General features: G+C 49.6%; 1 pseudogene; it reads left to right on the forward strand.

Moving 5' to 3' along the window:
• The window catches only part of LOC143641038 (leucine-rich repeats and immunoglobulin-like domains protein 1), a 113,523-nt pseudogene that overhangs the window by 5,990 nt on the left and 87,303 nt on the right, over nt 1-20,230 (forward strand).

A 20,230-nucleotide genomic window follows, 5' to 3' on the forward strand; every position in this document is an offset into this window, starting at 1 on the left:
TATCCTGAGATGCCCACTGTGAGCTGAGGATGTCATAAGTTGAAAATACACTTAATTCCTAGTCCCCAGGGCATCCTAGCTTGTAGCACAACACATGGTAGAGTGTCAGTTGTTTCCTCTGGGTACCACAGGGCTGAGGGGGAGCCATCTCTCTGCCATTCCCAGCATTGAGAAAGGATTGTACCAGTTAGGAAAGATCTAGATTTGGAATTCAAAGCGGAGTTTCTGCAGAATGTGTGTTAGTCTCACACCTTCATAGAGTGTGGACATCACAAGTTGGAATACTGTAAGTCAGGGACCTACTGTGCATACTTAATGAGCTTGTTGGGAGCCAGATCCTCACACTGCCCACAACCCCGAGGTACATTCTCTATTCCCTCTCCATACAGCACCATGAGGTGGATTCTTCTGGATATTTCCATTTCGCAGGTGCTCAGACTCATTAAGCCATCAAAACAGCAAAATCAAGATTTAAATCTTATAGTCATGGAGCTGGGAGTAGTGGCACACACCTGTAATTCCAGCGTCTCAGGAGGCTGAGGCAGGAGGATCGTGAGTTCAAAGCCAGCCTCAGCAACTTAGCAAAGCCCTAAGCAACTCAGTGAGACCCTCTCTAAATAAAAAAATATAAGTAGGGCTGGGGCTGGGGCTCAGTGGTTAAGCACTCCTGGGTTCAATCCTGGGTACCAGAAAAACAAAAATCATACAGTCATTGGACCCCAGAGCTAATGCCATGTCTCCTGACACAGTGGATTTTTTCAGTTGGATGAGGATAAGGGCTGCCTCCCTTTTCCCCTTCTCTCTCTGTTTCTCTCCTGGCTTTGCCCTTGCTGAGAACTCCTCTGCCCACTCATCTGCCTGGTTCACTTTGACTTAGCTGAAAGTAACTTATGGCTAACATCCCCTGTCCTTCCGAACTTTCTGAGTACATCTTGGCCTGCAGACCCTCCAGTGGGGTCTGCCTGTCTTCTCTCCGCCATGGGTATGCACACCAGGGCGTCTCCATGCTTCCCATGTGCTCTTACACCCTCAGTGTGACCGCCGTGTCTGATCGGAGTGCTGACCAGGCACACTCCGGGTATTGGGTAAAGGTTGGACCTTTTTGACCCCGGGCACTGTCATTGCAGACACCTCGATATGCACACCAGGGCGTCTCCATGCTTCCCGTGTGCTCTTACACCCTCAGTGTGACCGCCGTGTCTGATCGGAGCGCTGACCAGGCACACTCCGGGTATTGGGTAAAGGTTGGACCCCTTTGACCCCGGGCACTGTCATTGCAGACACCTCGAGCACAACAGCCTGGTGGAAGTGAACAGCGGCTCCCTCTTTGGCCTCATGGCCCTGCACCAGCTGCACCTTGGCCACAACTCCATCTCACGCATCCACGGCAATGGCTGGAACTTCTGTCAGAAGCTGCGTGAGTTGTAAGTGCCCTCGGCTTTGGTCTGTGGAGGCAGATCCTCCAGAGCCCAGAGAGCAGTGGACTAAGAAGGGGTGTAGGCCTCGGGGGCAAAGGCAGCTCAGAGGCAGGCAGGCCGGTGGCCCTGTTCTGGCAGAAAGAAGGATAGATGTCCAGGCCAGCCAGGCCCAAAGCAGGAATGTCAGGTCTTTGAGCTCCAGGCCCTTCCTACCTCCTATTTTTGAAATAACAGAGGTGTAGCCTGTCGGTCCCCATGAAGAGCCTCTGTCCCCAGGGATTTCTTGGGTGTGGAAAAAGCTCCTGAAGTCAAGGGCTCTGTCTGGGAAGGGCAACCTAAAGAACCCTTCTCACTGTAGCTTCTTGCAGAGTGATGGTACCTTAGGCCTCTGGGCCATGGTGTGGCACACCTGTAATGCCAGTGACCTGGGAGGCCAAGGCAGGAGTATCACAAGTTTGAGGCCAGCCTCAGCAAATTAGTGGGACCTATTTCAAAAAAAAAAGAAGCTGGCAATGTGGCTCAGTGGTAGAGCACCCCTGGGTTCAAGCCCCAGTACGAGAGAGAGAGAGAGAGAGAGAGAGAGAGAGAGGGAGGGAGGGAGGGAGGGAGGGAGAGAGAGAGAAACAGTGTGTTTGAACCACACTGGGATCACGAACAGAGCAATGGTGACCCACTGACTGGAAGAATCTGTGTGTCCTCAGCGCTTGCACCTCAGTCAGCTTCCCCAGGGACCTGGCTCTTCCCTTTACCTGTCGTGCCTGGTGGAGGAGGTGGATGTGCATGGATGCTCACAGTGTCCCCCCACCCTCCATTCCTTTGGAAGATCCCTAGGCAGGACACCCAGGCTGGGCCTGAGGGCACCTGAGCTCACTGTTACCCAAGATGAGAGCCACAGTGGTGACCCCTGGAGAGGGAACCTGGGTCCCCTCTCTGTCCTGCATGCACAGCCGGAGCTGCATAGCCAAAGGTCAGAGTACATGGCCATGTTCCCGTGTCTGCACCCATTTCTAGATCTCTGCTTGTGTTGGGGGAACAGGTCCTCACTAGGTGGAAATTTTCAGTTTCATAATGCTCTAGTTTTGTCCGGTTGGGTTTTCTTATTTTTCAGGAGAGTTTGGGAGGGTTTTCTCCTTTTCCACTTTTCATAGGCTTGGCCTAGAAAAATCGTCACTTAATGTGAGCAAGCATTATGGGTGCCAGGCACACTCACAGGGACCTGGAACTTCATGCTGCGCTTGCAGCCTGAGTCCTTAGCCAGTCCCTCACGTTGTGTGTCCCTTGCATCTCGGGCCCACAAGCATTCCTCTGCTGACCTGGCGTTTCAGTCTCTGTGGGTCAGTGGTCAGAGCATGTGCCATGCAACAGCCTGCCTCTCCCTCCCCGCTCACTGCCCTTGGACTTGGGGTGTTAGATTCGCCCTCCTGGTGCTTTAGGGTGCTGCTTCCTCCCTCTTGTGATATCGGATGGCACTCTCTTTGCTCAGGTGAGGACCACATGAGGGAACTCCAGGGACATGTGGTTCTCTGTTGTCCTAGTCCGGGAGCCCTGGGGAAGCAGGGCAGGTTGAGTCCCACAGTCCTGAGCCTGTGGTGAGGAGCCACCGTCCTGTGACTCAGCAGAGGGTGTGTGACCTCCTGGGAGAAGCTGTGCTCCAGAGCCTTGATGGGGCTTTGAGCTCCCTGCTCCCCTTTCTGGCTGTGGACCGCTGTCTGCTGTGCCCTTTAGAGGGACCGGGGGTCACTGCAGCATGCCTTGACCAGTCCAAGAAGCTTGCCCCATTCTCAGGTCACCTCAGAGGCAGGCTGAGGGTTGCTTTCCCGCCCCTCCCCTAAGCCAAATTCCTTAATTGCAGGTGAGGATATAATTTTAATCTCCTGCCAGGTCTTGTGACTGACAGACACCATGACTTATTTCTCCAGCAGGGAAAGAAGGCTGCCTGCTGCCCCCTTTAAAAACCCATTAATCTTCACTGATACTATTTTTCTTCTTCCGGACCCAGCCCAAACTTCCCATTTTTCAACCAGAGGTGACCCGTATGCCAAGTGACCAGCGCCAGGGTTGTGTCAGAAATGCAAGGGTGTCTGGGAGGAAGGTTGGAGTCTCACATGCAGGCTAAATGGATGATTTGGGGCATGTCCTGTCCTGCTCACAGGGAGGGTAGGTGACACTCAGGCCAGAGCCTCCAGCCTGAGGCTGAGGCCCTGCAGTGGTTGTCCCAGGCAGGGATGCATGGCGCCCTTTGCTGTCCAGTGCGTGGAGTGGCAGCATCTGACCCACAAGGGGCCTATCCAGGGTGTTGGGCCTCTGCCAAGAAAGGTCTGAATCAGGACCAGCCTGGACACCAGCAGGGAGGTTTTGTATTGCATGACCTTGTGCCATCCCCACAGTTTAACCACACTGGGACCTGCACAGCCATCCCTGTTGTTAGGCCAGGTGGATTACCTAGCTGCACGTCCACTGTGATATACTCCCTGCTCACGGAGACCCCATGGGTTGTTGTAAGCAAGTCTGTGAAGCCTGATAATGACCTGTGCCCCTCCACCTCCCCAGGATTCTGTCCTTCAACAACCTCACGTGGCTGGACAAGGAGAGCCTGGCCAAGCTGGGCAGTTTGAGCATCCTGCGCCTCAGCCACAACTCCATCAGCCACATCACCGAAGGTGCCTTCAAGGGACTCAAGAACCTGCGCATCTTGTATGGCATTCACTGTGGGGGTGACCAAGCGATGGGGTCCTGGGCAGGAGAGCAGAAGAGGGCAGAGCCGGCCCCCGAAGGCCTCTCTGGGAGTTCTCTGAACTCCACTCCCAATGGCTTTGGGTGGGAATTGGACCCCAAGCTGATGTGTTATGTGTGCATAGCTGATATTGAATGTCTTGTTCCCCTGAAATGGTGCCTGAGGGTATGACAACTTTAAAGTGTGGTGTCACGAAGCAGAAGCTGCACATTGTGCCTGTCAGGACGCTGGGTCCTGCCGTTGAAGTGAGTGTCCCCAGGTCGGCAACCACTGCCACACTGCCCCTGCAACCATTTTTTTTCTTTCTTTCAGTACCAGTGATGGAACTCAGGGGCACTCGACCACTGAGCCACGTCCCCAGCCCTATTTTCTCTTTTATTTAGAGACAAGGTCTCACAGAGTTGCTTAGTGCCTCGCTTTTTGCTGAGGCTGGCTTTGAACTCATGATCCTCCTGCCTCAGCCTCCTAAGCCCTGGGGATTACAAGCATGCAACACTGGGCCCAGCTTCATTTTTTTAAACCCTCTATGTCTTTTCTCAAAGCCATCGTAGAAAACTAGTTCAAAAACTCCTTTGTTACACTTGGTGTCCAGTGTGCCTCATTTCCAAAAGAGGTGGAGTTGGGGACTCTGTATCTTTCCTTGTCCTCATTAGGGAGTCATTCAACCAGGTGGAGGTGACAATGCCATGTCCCTCTAAGTGTCCCATTAGGTAAGTCACCAGAAGTCACTGCAGATGCTTTTCTGGGATTGTTGGCCTCAGACAGTTTCCAAACCATCAGCAGAAAGCCCCCAGAGCGGGGTGTGTGATTTTCAGCAGACAGTGATGGTGGGCTCTTGAGGCCCCTGTCCTAGGCATGAGTTCCCGGTGGTCAGGGGCTTGCTGCAGGCAACTGGGACAGGAAGTTCCTCTGAAGTTGTACCTGGTGGAGCTGGTTTTAAAGTGGGGGCAGTGGAGTCACTGCCTGGGGGAGCAAAGCACCCCAGGCCAAGCTATTCAAACTGAAGTCCTACAAGGCCAGGATAAGGAGGCCAGGCATTGAGACTTAGCAGGCCGGAGGAAGAGAAAAAGGTTGGCAGCAGGAGTGGGCACACAGGCACACAGAGCCACCGCCCCAGGCCTGGGTTCATTCAGTCTGAAGATAATAGGCAGAAACTGTGGGAAGGAGAAGCCCCTCCAGCAGCCGACTTTGCTCAAGCAAGGTCACAGTGAATGGTTCACCTTCAGTCAGAGCTCCCTTCCCTCTAGCACCATCCATTCCAGGTCTTCCTGGGAGCCAAGAGCATCTCTTTCTGTTCCTGGCCCTTGTGCAAGGGCTCAGGAGAGGGAAGGGCAGGCATGAGGGCCTGGTGGAAAGTTGGAGATGGCAGAGTGCATGCAGAATAGGGCCTGGCTGCCAGGTGCGATGTCCCGCCTGGGCACTTTGACCTGCCCTTGGATTCTGGGAAGCAGGCTGAGTCACTGGCCTTGGGATTTGCTCTGCTGGAGGAGCCTGGCCTGTAGAGTTGGCCCCATCTCTCCCACCCTGGCGAGTGAGTCACAAGTCTGATTCAGCACCCAGATGTCCTCCCTGGCTCAATGTCTAGCTCCCTGCAGGCCATGTAAGGAGATGGGCTCTGGGCCCCAGACTCACCGGCCAGCATGCAGGGCACAAGGCCAGGGTTCCTTTCTTTACTGCTCGATTTTTTTCTTCTACGTGCCTTGTTCCAGATTCTTGGTTGGGTCAAAAAAAGGGACTCTGGTTGAGTTAGAGAAGATAGGAACCTCAAGGAACTTGTCAACCGATCCTCCATGCCACGGCCAGGTGTCTACTCTGTGCAGGCAGATTACAAACTGGGCTTTCCTAAATGTGCTCTGTACTGCTTCCCAGCCCCAGGCCTAGCCAGGGAAAGCTGCTTGTTTGGGGTGTGCATCATCTGCATTGGAAGGCCGTGGGAGCCTAGCCACGCTGCAGGCTGTACAGAGCGGGGCCTGCTTCACAGAGCCGGACTCCTCATGACTGTACAGGACACTGGGCTCCCTAGAGTGCACCTGGGTGCCTTGAGCTGTGAAGTAGAAACCCAGTGTAAAGCAGTTCTCCTGTCCCCGAAGAGAGTGGGAGGGGGAAATCCTGGGAACTGAATTAGAACAAACTATATCCCATGCTTTAAAAATGATGCCATATTCTGTTGTCATGTAGAACTAATGAAAAAAAGTAGGTTGAGGGTTGTGACTGAGAGGTTCATGCTCTGTCTTCTCCCCAGGGACCTGGACCATAATGAGATCTCAGGCACATTAGAGGACACCAGTGGTGCCTTCACAGGCCTCGACAGCCTTATCAAGCTGTGAGTATTTCTGAGTACCTGGCTCTCTGAGCGCTGGCATGCACTGGAACCCCCTTGGACAGCTCCCTTGTCCTGTGTCTGAGTCCTGCAGCAGAAAGTGGGCTCTACCCTGGTGTGGTGGTGCACGCTGGTGCATGCCTATAATCCCAGTGGCTCAGGAGGCTGAGGCAGGAGGATCAGGAGTTCAAAGCCAGCCTCAGCAACTTAGTGAGTCCCTAAGCAACTCATTGAGACCCTGTCTCTAAATAAAGTATTAAATAGGGCTGGGGATGTGGCTGAGTGGTTAAGTGCCCCTGGGTTAAATCCCCTGATACCAAAAAAAAAAAAAAAAGAAAATAATTTGATTCCTGTGATTTGGATTTGAAATAATCCAGCTGGATTAGAAAATGGTGAAAGAGTAGAGGTAGAGGAGATAATGAGATTGGCACAATCTGATGACACCTATGGGTGTGTGGCAGCCACCTGGGATTCACGATACTCTTTTGTCTGCTGTCATGGTATGCGAAGGTTTATGCATTAGACGGGAAAGAGAAAAGTGGATCTTGGTGCGCAGCTCTAGGTTGACCACTGTGCTTGGTGTTGAGTGACCACTTAAGGAGGGAACCGTGCTGCTTGGATCCCCTCCTCTGCTGGGTTTCCTCCCAGTGTCACTGGGAGCTCTGTGGCATGGCTGTGCTGGAAGATGTGGCCACCACACTGTGTTGCCCCATCTGGATGGGCTGGCCCCAGTCTGCGGGGCTCCCCTGGGCAGTGTGCAGCATGCCAGCACAGAGGAGCCATGTGGAGTCCCAGAGAGGTGGCCTGGACCTGCCTTTGGAGAGCTTGAGAGGCTGGTCTTGCTGGATCTGCCTCTGAATGGGGAGGTGAGCTACTCCTGAGGTCCTTCCTAGCTTACCACTGGCCAGGCCTAAATGAAGTTATTTTCTCACTAAGAGCAGCACCAGGTGGACGTTGCCCTTCCTTGTTCCAGGTTTTGAGCTCAGGTAGTCCCTCAAGCCCAGCCATTGATAGTTCTTCAATCTGGCTCTTTCTGGTGCTGCTGGAGTGTTCCTTTCCCCCAGGTTTGTGGGATTGTCATACTCTCCCACTCCAGAGATCCTGTTCCAAAATGGCTCTGGTGTCACCTGCTGGGGACCTGCACAGGTAGTATATGAGGAGAGAAGGGAGAATTTCTGGACCCCAGGAGAGGCAGTTCATTGGCAATGTTAGTGACATGGGGAGGACAGGCGATGTAGGGGTCTGCCCTGTGCCTGGAGCATTCTTTGGGAGGCTGGGTGGGAGGAGAGGTCCATGCAAAGGGGGTGTCGGGGGAGATGCAGAGCCTCTGGGTTCCCATGAGGTAGGAGGTCCTGTAGCTGGTGGGCAGGGCCTTCATAGTGGGATTCATGGGGAAAGGGGTTTGTGCATGTCATTGCTAGTCCCAGGGACATGAGTGCCACTGCACCGTCCCCCTGTGCCTTGCCACCGTGGCTTAGGCAAGCACTGATCCAGCCTTTGGGAGCCTATGACTGACTGGCCAGGAGACTCATGAGAGGCCAGCCATCCCTTCCGTGGGATCCCTGACTGTGGGACAAGAACATCCCTCCAGCAGAGAGCTCCAGTTCCCCTTTGCCCACCCAGTGGCTGTTTGTTAGAACCACTGCAGTGTCTAGCTGGAGCACCACCCAGCCCCCACACGCCGGCAGGAAGAAGGTGAAGGCCTGTTTTAGTCCACACACAGCACGACGTGCCCTGTGAAATTGAGAATTCATTTTATTGTTATTGTCACCATTAGGAATAACAGCCTGGCCTCACTGTAAAAGGGGTCAACGTGACTAATATGGAGTGGATGAAATAAAGCCTGGCATTTCCCTGGATCTGGTTTACAGGTCTAGATGATCAGTGCCATGCGTTTTTACTAGGACCTGGGGTGCACGGTTCCTCAGCCTGCGGGGGATCTGAGCAAGTGGAGAGGTTGGCAGTGCCCTCAGCCTTGCTTGGAGTTTGGTGCCCCCCCTGAGTCGTTATTTGCTGCTAGTTCTGTGGTTACAGAGCCTAAGCCCAGCCACCAGGTTTTCTGTGTTTGGTTTATTTGTTTAAAAACAGAAGTTTTGATTGTGAGGCTGTAGAACTGCTTTTTTGGGGTGAGATTGCTGGCACGTCCATGCACACACTACCTCAGAGAGGAGGACACTCACAGGGGTCTGTGGCCTGTTTGCTCTCTGTCCTCCAAAGGACACAGAAAACAGAGCTGACTTTGTCTGAGGCTGAATGTGGAGTGACTGCTGGGCCCTTGGCATGGAGGCCCCCAGGGGAGGAGTCTGTTTCTGATGAAATGGGGGACAGGGATCCCTGTGGCATGGCTGCCCCAGACATTGGCCTGTGGGCTGGTGGTGTCTGGGGAGCAGGTGGAGCAGCCTTCCCTGTCCGAGCTCCGGGTCCTGGCTTGGCCTGTACTCTCGAGGACACCTGCTGCTCCTGCCCTGTTGCAGTTAGGTTGAAGCTCAGACAGCTGGCAATGGCCTGACCCTGCCATTTTTTTATTTTGGGGAGCTCACCTTCCCTTTCTTGGCATCCCTGAGGAGGACTTGGTGCTCACTGGCTTCTCTGGGGGGAGGTAGAACTGGCCTTTGTATTCCACATTTCTTACCTGGTTCTTGGTAGGACCCATGTCTGATGGGTTGACATCATATAAAATCTGGGGTCTTGCTCAAAAACCACAGCACAGGGCATCTTCTGCAGGCTGAGATGCCAGGATGCATCTCAGGTGCAAAGAGCTGTGGAGCCACCCTGACAAGCCACCCATTTTCCTATCCCCTTCTTGCCTCTTTTGGGAGCCATTATCCCTGGAACACAGTTCTCAGAAGTGGGCAGCAGCTTTCAGATCCATGGTTTTCATTACCTTCTCTGTTTCTCCTCACTGAGAGACTACCCAGCCTGTCTCTTGTGATGCTATTGCCTGCCTCACCCCTAACCCCCTTCAGGGGCCCTTGGAGACAGAGGGCCAGGAGGGATAAGTATGTGTCCAATGGGTATTAGTTATGTAGGACAATAGAGTGTACTTTGACATATCATACATATGTCAGATCATCATGGAGTCTAACTTCCCATTCTTGTGGTTGGTCATGATGTGGAGTTTCCCTGGTCATGTGTTCATATATGAACACAGGAAAGTTCTGTCCCATTCATTCCACTGTCTTTCCCATTCCCATCCTCTCCCTTCCCCTCATTTCTCTTTTACTAATGCAATGGATTTCTATTATTCCCCCAACCACCCTTGTTGTGGGCTAGCATTCACAAATCAGAGTGAATATTTGACCTTTGTTTTTTGGGATGAACTCATTTCACTTAACACAATAGTCTCTGGTTTTATCCTTTTACCTGCAAATGACATAATTTCATTCTTTAAGGCTGAGTAATATCCCATTGTCTATGTACACTGTATTTTCTTTATCCATTCATCTGTTTAAGGGCACCTAGGTTGGTTCCATAGCTTAGCTATTGTGAATGGGGCTGCTATAAACATTGATGTGACCATGTCACTGTAGTATGCTGATTTTACGTCCTTTGGATATAGACTAAGGAGTGGGATACCTGGATCAAATGATGGTTCCATTCCAAGTTTTCTGAGGAATCTCCAGACTGCTTTCCAGAGTGGTTGCACCAATTTGCAGTCCCACCAGGAATGTATGAGTGTGCCTTTTTCCCACATCCTCACCAACACTTATTGTTAGTTGTATTCTTAATGATCGCTATTCTGACCGAAGTGAGATGGAGTCTGCAGGGGGCCGTTGTAGGCCCTAAAGTGCATGCACCTTCAGCCTGTCATTGCTCCTGAATTCTAATAGAGGGAAAAGTGTTTCCTCTCATAAGGGGCAGGACTGTGTGTGTCCACCCTGGGATCTTAGTGCAGGTCAGCTTCCCCTGCCTCTCTAGACAGGCTGACTGTGCGTTCTTTCTCCCCCCTTTTCCCCCACCCTGTCTCTTCCTGGATGTTTGGAATCTGCAGGACTCTGTTTGGGAACAAGATCAAGTCCGTGGCTAAGAGAGCGTTCTCGGGGCTGGAAGGACTGGAGCACCTGTGAGTATCTTGCCAGACCTTGCCTGACCCCCAGGCCTGCCAAGGGTGGCCATGGCAAAGTCAGCTAGGATTGAATGGCATCTTTGTAAACTGAGAAACAGACTGTTTAGAAGCAGCAGCTGCTTCAATGCTGGCCCTTATCTTGCCTGTGCCAGAGCAATCACAAAACACATGGCCAGTCGATGTGATCCCCATGAATGCAGCTGGTGTGTGGACAATACCTTCCTCCCTCCAGTGCCCTGTGTCGCTGCTTCCCCCTCTCCTCCCTGGGCCCTGGTCTCCTCGTCACCCCCACAAGGCCAGCCATCAGAGTGACACATACCCCACCCCACTGGGAGCTTCTCTGCCTGGCCCTGGGAGTAAGGGGACCAGCCAGCCCTGAGACCTTCACATCCTTCTGGGGTAGCTCCTTCGATTGGGTGGGCTTGAGTCTTTTTTTTTCTTTGCACCAAGTTTGACCCCAGTTCTTCTGGGAGAGCCTGTGGCAGTTGACTTGCTGAGCAGGCCTGCACCCGCCTCTGCGCTGCCCCTCAGACAGGTTGGGTCCCCGTGTCACCGCATGTGCTGTATCAACACGTGTGAGAGCCACCTCCTGTGGAGTTATCACCTCTGGGTCACATGAAACCAAGGTTGTCACGGAAAACCTCCGAGTCTCCTGGCTCAGACTCAGGGCTGGCTGGAAGGGCACCTGGGGTTTCTTGGCACAAGTTCTTGTGTTGTGTTTCAGGGACCTTGGAGAGAATGCCATCAGGTCTGTGCAGCTGGACACCTTTATCACAATGAGGAATCTTAGGAAACTGTAAGTACTGAGGCTTCCTGGGACCCTTGTGAATATGAGGAAGAACTTCCAGAGTAACAAACCCTTGTAATTGCTTTATGCTCACGTTTTTAATAGCTATGATCGTTTATGGGTAGATGCAAGTTAAGCTGTTTAAAAAAAATACTATGGGGAAGCTGGCTTGGTGATGCACGCCTATCATCCCAGCAGCTCAGGAGGCTGAGGCGGAAGGATTGCAAGTCCAAAGCCAGCCTCAGCAACTTATTGCGGCTCTAAGCAACTCAGTGAGACCCTGTCTCTAAATAAAAAAAATAAATAAAAGGGCTGGGGATGTGGCTCAGTGCTTAAGTGCTCTGGGTTCAGACATTGCAGGATTATCAGGCCATAAAATGCCACCCGTCCCATCCCTCCCACAGCCTGGATTAACTTTGAAAATGATAAGCTAAGGGAAAGTGGTCAGTGACAAAGGACCGCAGATTCTATGACCCAGTCACAGGGAAGTCCCAGGACAGGGATATCTGTAGAGGTAAGACGTGCCCTAGGAGGTGCTCCAGCCTGGGGAGAGATGGAGAGAGAAGGGGAGTAGCTACAAAGTGCTTCTTCATGAGGTGACAAAAATATCTTAAAATTGACTGTGGTCATGACGACACCTACTCGTGAATGCACCACAGACCATTAAGTTGTGAACTTGAAATGGGCTAGCTGTAGTATAGGTGAATTGTTGCTCAGTAAAGCTCTGTGTGTGTGTGTGTGTGTGTGTGTGTGTGTGTGTGTGTTATAAATATAATTTTTACATGTCATAAAAATGTGTCTCTTTAAAACATGAACTTTGGATTTAGTGTCTTCAAAATTTGTGTCCTCACTGATTTATAACATTTGCATCACTTCTGAAAGAAACCACAACCCCACGCCTTAGCAGGCATTCCCTCTTCTCCTGGCCACCAGCCGTGGCGGTCACTAGTCCACGGGTGTGTGTGACCTGCCTGCTCTGGACAGTTAATATGAGTGCTGGTGGATGGCATGTGGCCTGAGGAACTCTTCTTTTCTCACTTTGCTGGGTCTTCTCCCCCAGTGGGGGGATTGGATCTGGGGCCTGAGCTCCCCGCACCCCTGAGCAGTTTTGTTTTATATTTTTAATATTTTTTTAGGTATAATTGGGCACAACACCTTTATTTTATTTGTTTATTTTTATTGTGGTGCTGAGGATCAAACCCAGTGCCTCACACATGCTACGTGAGCACTCTACCACTGAGTCCCAGCCCCAGCCCCAACCCCAACCCCTGAGCATAGTTTTAAAGCATCAGTTCCTTTTCTGTGACTGAGTTACATCCTGCTGTATGGCTATAGGTTTTGTTTTATCCATGCATCAGATGGCGGATATTTGATTGTGCTTTGGGGATTTTATGATTAATGTTGATGTGAACATTCATGCACTAGTTATGTGAATTCTCTTGGGATTGCACCTGGGAATGGAATCTTTGGGTCCTGTGGTAGCTCTAGGTGTGACCGAAGAACTGTCAAACTGTTTTTTCAAAGTGGCTTCAGGATTTTACACACCTGCTGGCAATGTACAGGATTCTGATTTCTCCTCATGCTTGCGGACACTTGCTATCTTTTTTATTTCAGATTTTGCTAGTGGGAACACAGTAGAATTTCATGGTAGTCTTAACATTTCCACAATGACTTATGATGTTGAATAATTTTCTAGATGTTCATTGGATTGTGCATAGCTTCTTTGGAAAAATAGCTACTCAAGTCATTTATTCATTTCTCTATTTTGTTATGAGTTATCAATTCTGAATATTAGCACATTCAGATCTATATTTGTTATGAGTTGTCAGTTCTGAATATTAGAATATTCAGAATATTAGACCTCATCGGGTCTATGATTTGTAAATACAATTTCCTAGTCTGTCAATTGTGGTGGTGGTTTTTCAGTTTCTAGACCGTTGTGCAAAAATTTTTTTAGAAATATTTTTAGAGCCAGTTGCAGTGGTGGATGCCTATAATTCCAGCAGCTTGGGAGGCTTAGTCAGGAGGATTGCAAGTTCAAAGCCACCCTCAGCAATTGCGAGGCACTAAATAAACAAACAAGAAAAGAATTCCATTTACAATAATTTTATTCTGGGGGGGGCAGGTACCAGGGATTGAACCCAGGGGTGCTTAACCACTGAGCCACATCCCCAGCCCTATTTTGTATTTTATTTAGAGACAGGGTCTCATTGACTTGCTTAGTGCCTCACCATTGCTGAGGCTGGCTTTAATCCTGCCTCAGCCTCCCAAGATGCTGGGATTACAGGTGCATGCCACTGAGCCCAGCTAAGTATAATATTAACTGTGGATTTTTCAAAGATGACCTTTATGAGGTTAAATAAGTTCCTTTCTTAACCCTAATTTTTTGAATATTTTTATTATGAAAATCTATTGGATTCTGTCTTGTGTGTAATATATTTGTGTGTGTTTCTGAGATGACTGTATAGGATCCCCCCCCCTTTGTTTTATTGATAATGGCCTAGTACATTGATTTTTGAATGGTAAACCTTGTTTTCCTGGGATCAACCTAACTTGATTATAGTATGTGATTCTTTTTAGGTGCTGTACATTTCAGTTTGCTGGGATTTTTGCTGAAGTTTTTGCATCTATACTTATAAAAGACATTGTTCTCTAGGTTATTGTTGTTGTGTGTGTGTGTGTGTGTGTGTGTGTGTGTGTGTGTGTGAGAGATGTTTTTCTTAGGTGTTTGTTGTTAGAATAATAGTTGTATAAAATTAGTTGGAAGATATTCTCTTTACCTCTACTTGTCCAAAAAAAGAAAGAGGAAAAAAAATGCTTTGGAAGTTTTGGATTGGTTCTCTCTCTAAATGTTTGGTAGAATTCTCTTGAGTCTGGGCTTTTCTTTAAAGGAATTTCTTAATTCTACATTTAAAAATTCTTAAATTCTAAAGTGTCTCCTTAGTGTTGAGCCAGAATTTGTTTTTTCTTGAGTCAGTTTTAGGAATTTATCATTTCAGCCAGGTGGTCTGGTGAGCTGGATAGAGTTGTTAGAGTGTTCCCTATTTTCCTCTGGCTGGAAGAAGGTCAGTAGTAGGGTGCCCTTTTTTGTGCCTTCTGTTTTTCCCTCCTGCCTACTAGTTGAGCTAAAGGTTTTTCAATTTTGTTGATATTTTCAAAGAACCAATTTTTGCTTTGCAGTGATTTTCTCATTTTCCTGTCCTCCTCCTTTCATTTCTGCTCAAATCATGATTAATTTCTTTTTCCTGCTTCTGATGGTGTAGTTTATTCTTCTTTTTCTGGGTTAAAAAACTGGATTATTAGTCCTAAACTTCTTTAATACAGACTTTTCCAGCAATAAGTCCACGAGCACCATTTTAGGCGTAGCTTCCGAGACTTGAAAACTAAACACATCGTTTTCATTCAACTCAGAGCATTCTCCAGCATCCCTGTGACTTCTTCTCTGCTATGCGGAAGTGCACTGCTTAATTTCCACAAGTTGCTTTCCAAATACTCTCTTCACTGTGGATTTAAACGTTGTTCCATTGTCATCAAAAAAGATACTTTGTGTGATTTCCATCTTTTTAAACTTATTGGACCTATGTTTTGACCTAAAATATAGTCTTATCTTAGAGATTGTTCCGTGTACATTTCAAAAGAATATTCTGCTGTTGTTTGGTGGAGATTTCCATGGGTGTATATTAGAACTAGTTGGTTAATACTGTTGTTCAAGTCTTCTTTATCCTTGTTCATCTGCCTAGTTTTTCTGCCTAGCTTTTCATTGGAAATAAGAGTATTATTGTTACATTGTTTGTTCTTCTCTTCAGTTCTGACAGGTGGTGCTCTACATTTTGTAAAGCTCTGTTAGGTGCACATATTTATAATTTTTATGTCTTCCTGATGGATTGACCCATTTGCATGATAAAATATTTTGTCTCATATTGGGTGACTGTTTAATTGTCTTGGGATCTAAACTGCCTCTTGTAGGTAGTGTATACTGGGTCATAGTTTTTTTATCCATTATGGTTCTCCTTGCATTTTGATCAGAGTGTTTAATTTATTTACTGTTTTGTTTTGTTGGAGGAGGGGGTACCAGGGATTGAACTCAGGGTAACTCAACCACTGAGCCACATCCCCAGCCCTAATTCGTATTTTATTTAGAGACAGGGTCTTACTGAGTTGCTTAGGGCCTCACTTTTGCTGAGGCTGGCTTTCAACTCATGATCCTCTTGCCTCAGCCTCTTGAGCCGCTGGGATTACAGGCATGCACCACCACAGGTAATTATTGTGGGTAGGGTCTGGTAGCAGTAAATTCTCTCAGTTTGGATATTTTTTTAAAATCTGGGAATGTTTTAATTTCATCTTTATTTTTGAAAGATAATTTTGCTGCACCTGAGATTTCCAGACTTTTTAAATACTTTGAATATTTCTCCCTCTTGACCTTCCTGGTTTTGGATAAGAAATCAGCTACAAATATTTTCAAGGATCCCCTGTACTTGATAAGTTGTTTTTCTTGTGCTGTTTTGAAAATGCTTTGTCTTTGGCATTTAACACTTGAATATGATGAACCTAGCCTTTTGAATGAATTTTGCTTAGAGTTGATTAAACTCTTCAGATATGTAGGTGCATGTTTTTCATCCAATTTATAAGTTTGGGTGCATCAGGGCTTCAAACATACTCTCCCTCCTCCTTGTGTCCTGTGCTTGGACTTGCATGATCTGTGTGTTGAGATGCTGGATGCCCTTGCACAGATCTCTGAAGTTCTGTGTATTTTCTTCATTCTCTTTGATTCTCAGACTGGATATCTCCGCTGACCTGTCTCAAGTTCACTGACTCATCTGCAAGTTCAGTTCTGCTACTGAGCCCTCTAGGATGGATTTTTAAAAATATTTTTAGTTGTAGATGGACACAATACCTTTATTTTACTTAGGTTTTTTTTTTATGTAGTCCTGGAGATTGAATCCAGGGTCTCACCCATCCTAGACAAGGGCTCTACTAGGGAGCTACAGCCCTAGTCCTAGGGTGGATTTTGTTTTGTTTTTATTTGGTTCTGAGGATTGAACCCAGGGCCTTGTGCATGCAAGCCAAGCACTCTACCAATGAGCTATATCCACCCTAGGGTGGATTTTTAATTTCAGTTACTATACTTGTAAATGCCATGGTTTGTATATGGTTCATTTTTATAGTTTCTGTTCTCATGCTTTAATTCTCTTAGACTAGTTTTAGTTTTTCAAGTAGTTTTATAATAGCTGATGTTGTTTGAAACATTTTTTGAGAGAGAGAGAGAGAGAGAGAGAATTTTTAATATTTATTTTTCAGTTTTCGGCGGACACAACATCTTTGTTTGTATGTGGTGCTGAGGATCGAACCCGGGCCGCACGCATGCCCGGTGAGCGCACTACCACTTGAGCCACATCCCTAGCCCCTCTGATGTTGTTTAATGAATCCAAGATCTCAATTTCCTCAGGGACAGTTTGTATTGATGTTTTTTTTTTTTTACCGGTTTCATAATTTGTTGTTGAAAATTGGACATTTAAGATAAAATAATATGCTGGGTGCGGAAACACAGGCCCCATCCCAGCTGCTCAGGAGGCCCATGCAGTAGGATCTCGAGTTCAGAGTCAGCCTTAGCAACTTAGCGGAGGTCCTCAGCAACTCAGTGAGACCTTGTCTCTAAATAAAGTACAAAATAGGGCTGGGGAAGGGGCTCCATGTTCAAGTGACCCTGGGTTCGATCCCCAGTTCCAAAAAAAAAAAAAAAGTAAAATGACATGGCAAGTCCAGAGTCAGATCTTCCCGTCCACCCCCAGGGCTTGCTAGCCCATCACCATTCCTTTAGGGCCTCTCCTAGATGAGTGTTGTGGAGCCTGCTCTGCACAACCCCTTGAGTTCCTGCTTGGCTTGCTAGTGTGTAGCCAATAGTTTGACACAGAAGTCCTTAAGTCACGCCCATCAGCAAATCCTGGGTCCTTCACCCAGGCCGGGTATGTATGTGCTGGCATGTGCTCTCACTTCCTGCTTGTGTGTGTCTGCCATCTCAGCCCAGGCAAGAAATGAGGGCTCCCCCGAGGTCTTTCCAGGGTGTGTGTCCACCCTGCACGTGGGCGTGCACTTCCTGATTCCCAGGACTCTGGTGGACCTCACAGGGCTTGCTGCTGCTATCTCCTCCACCTGACTTTCCTTCAGTTTCAGTGAACTTTCCTGTTCACCCCAACGGGCACAGTCACCTTGGACAGTGGCATGGTTACACAGTGCCCACTATTTTCATCAGATGCCTGGGGACAGGGCTTCCTGTGGTGAGCCTTCTTCATGAGTGGGGCTTTCTAGGTCTTGGCCTGATAGATCACACAGTGCCACTGCTCAGATAGGGCTTTTGGGGGAGCTCCACCTGCCCCCTCAATGGTTGCTAGCTGCTGAGCCTCAAGGCTGTCACAGAGTGGGGTGGAGGCAGGTAGGACTTGGGTAACTCATAACACCAGAGAGCTCCTATCTCTTTCCAAGAGGCCTCCATTTTCTTGAGTCCACACCCTGTGGATCATTGTGTTTGATTTTCCAGAAATTGGAACCGTTGATTTTGACCATTTTTTGCAGTACTTTTATCATTTTAAGGGAGTTCAGATTTCTGGGAGTCCCAACGTTCTGGAAGCCATTGTGCCAGAGTCCTTTGTGCAGCCACAACAAGTGGCACCTCTTGTGTAGCCGTGTCAACAGGTGCAGTGGGTGTGGGCCTCTAGGAAGCTTCTGGAGGGCTGGGTGACCAAGTGCTGGTGGCCCATTTCTAGTCCAGGGGCGTGCTCATGGCCTCACCTGGGTGGGGCCTGGTGTCCCTGGCCTGGTTTTGTGCGAGCGTGACAGCAGCTGGTCCCTGTTTCCTCATGGTGGCCCTTCTCTCCCCAGTCTACTTCCCAAAGCCACAGATCATCACCCAGCCGGAGACGACAATAGCTGTGGTAGGCAAGGACATCTGGTTCACGTGCTCAGCAGCCAGCAGCAGCAGCTCCCCCATGACCTTTGCCTGGAAGAAGGACAATGAGGTTCTGGCCAGTGCCGACATGGAGAACTTCTCCCACGTGCGCACCCAGGACGGGGAAGTGATGGAGTACACCACCATCCTGCACCTCCGCAGGGTCACCTTTGGCCAGGAGGGCTGCTACCAGTGTGTCATCACCAACCACTTTGGCTCCACCTATTCTAACAAGGCCCAGCTCACGGTGAATGGTAGGTGCCCCCGTTGGTCTCTCCCAGGCACCCCGCCCTGCTAGCTGCCCACCTAGGAGAGGACGAAGGCAGACCTGCGATTAGACCGCACTGTACCCTGGGTTTGCCCAGGGCAGGTTCTGCAGGTTAAAGCACCCTCTCCTTGGACTTTGGGTGACTGTTGGGAGGCAGGGTGAGTGGCAGAGCTGAGCCTTAAACTTCTCTGGAACCACGCGATTCAGTTTCTAGGTCCCGTATCCCAGACCCTGGGGAAGCTGTGCCCTTGAGTGGGTGGCACAGCTGTGGAAGCACAGGCCAGCCTGGGCAGGGGCAGGTCCCCACCTCTCAAGACAGCAGAGAGCAAGACAAGTGTGGGGGAGGGTGGGATGAGATCCTGTACTCAGAAACCAGCTTGTCAGAGCTGCTCTCTTCAGGGCTGCTATTTTTGGAGGGGGATGGGAGGAGTGTGAGTGGGCATCTCCCTGAGAACCCGGGGAGATTTTTCTCATCATTAAAGTGCCAGTGACAGAGTTGGCTAGAAGTTCATCAGAAGTGCCAGCAGGCTGCGCTCAGTCAGCCCCGCAGACCACAAAACAAACTTGACCACACTCAGGTTGTCTTGGTGTATTCTTAGAGAGGCCACACTGCCACCTCAAGACTCAGGCAACTAAGTGACTCTCTGCCAGGGCATTTGTTATTTACACCAGGTAAATGAGGTCCCGGGGTGCTTACCCACATCCCAACCCTTTCCTATATTTTATTTAGAGACAGGGTCGCACTGAGTTGCTTAGGGCCTCACTAAGTTGCTTAGGGCCTCACTAAGTTGCTTAGACTGGCTTTGAACATGATCCTCCTGCCTCAGGCTCCTGAGCCACTGGGATGACAGGGGAGGGCCATGGTACCTGGCTGACCAGAGCAGCTTGGACAGGAAGTGTGGTGATGCCTGCCATGCAGCTGGACACTTACTCTGGTGTCCCACTGCTTGCTGAACCTGAGCCAGTGAGCCCAGTGCTTCTGCCTATGTGTGCTCAGCAGCATGGCCCTCAGGCTGCCCTGGGGATGCATGGACCTTCCCTCTGTTATTGCAGCTTAGTGAGCAGGTATTTATGTTTCCCAGGCTCTGTCCTTGTGGCTTGTGAAGGCAGGTAAGCCTCAGGCCCCGACTCCAAGGGTCCCACCTATGAGGTGCATCTCCCCAGATGGAGTGGACAGGTGGAGGAAGTGCCAGGCCGTGGTGGGGAGAGGCTGGCACTTTCCCTGGGAAGCTTACTGCTCTTGATTGAGGTGGCTGTAGCAGTCCTGGGCTGGCGGTGGCACAGGGCGGGGAGGTATCGAGCAGTGGCCCTTTCACACTGGGGGTCTCTGCCTCAGAGGTGTTCCCTGCATTTGCAGACAGCTGTCCCAGACCTCTCCCTTTGTGTGTGTTTTCCAGTGCTGCCATCATTTACCAAAATGCCCCGAGACATTGCCATCCAGACTGGCACCATGGCTCCCCTTGAGTGTGCGGCCACCGGCCACCCCAACCCCCAGATTGCCTGGCAGAATGACGGAGGCACATATTTCCCTGCGGCTCGGGAGTGTTGTATGCATGTCATGCCAGACGATGACGTGTTTTTCATCACTGATGTGAAAATAGATAACATGGGCATTTACAGCTGCACCACCCAGAACTCAGCAGGCTCTGTGTCAGCGAATGCCACCCTGACTGTCTTAGGTTCGACCCTTGGTA

The sequence above is a fragment of the Callospermophilus lateralis genome, unplaced genomic scaffold (assembly GCF_048772815.1).
Source record: "Callospermophilus lateralis isolate mCalLat2 unplaced genomic scaffold, mCalLat2.hap1 Scaffold_83, whole genome shotgun sequence".
In the NCBI taxonomy this organism is placed as follows: Eukaryota; Metazoa; Chordata; class Mammalia; order Rodentia; family Sciuridae; genus Callospermophilus; species Callospermophilus lateralis.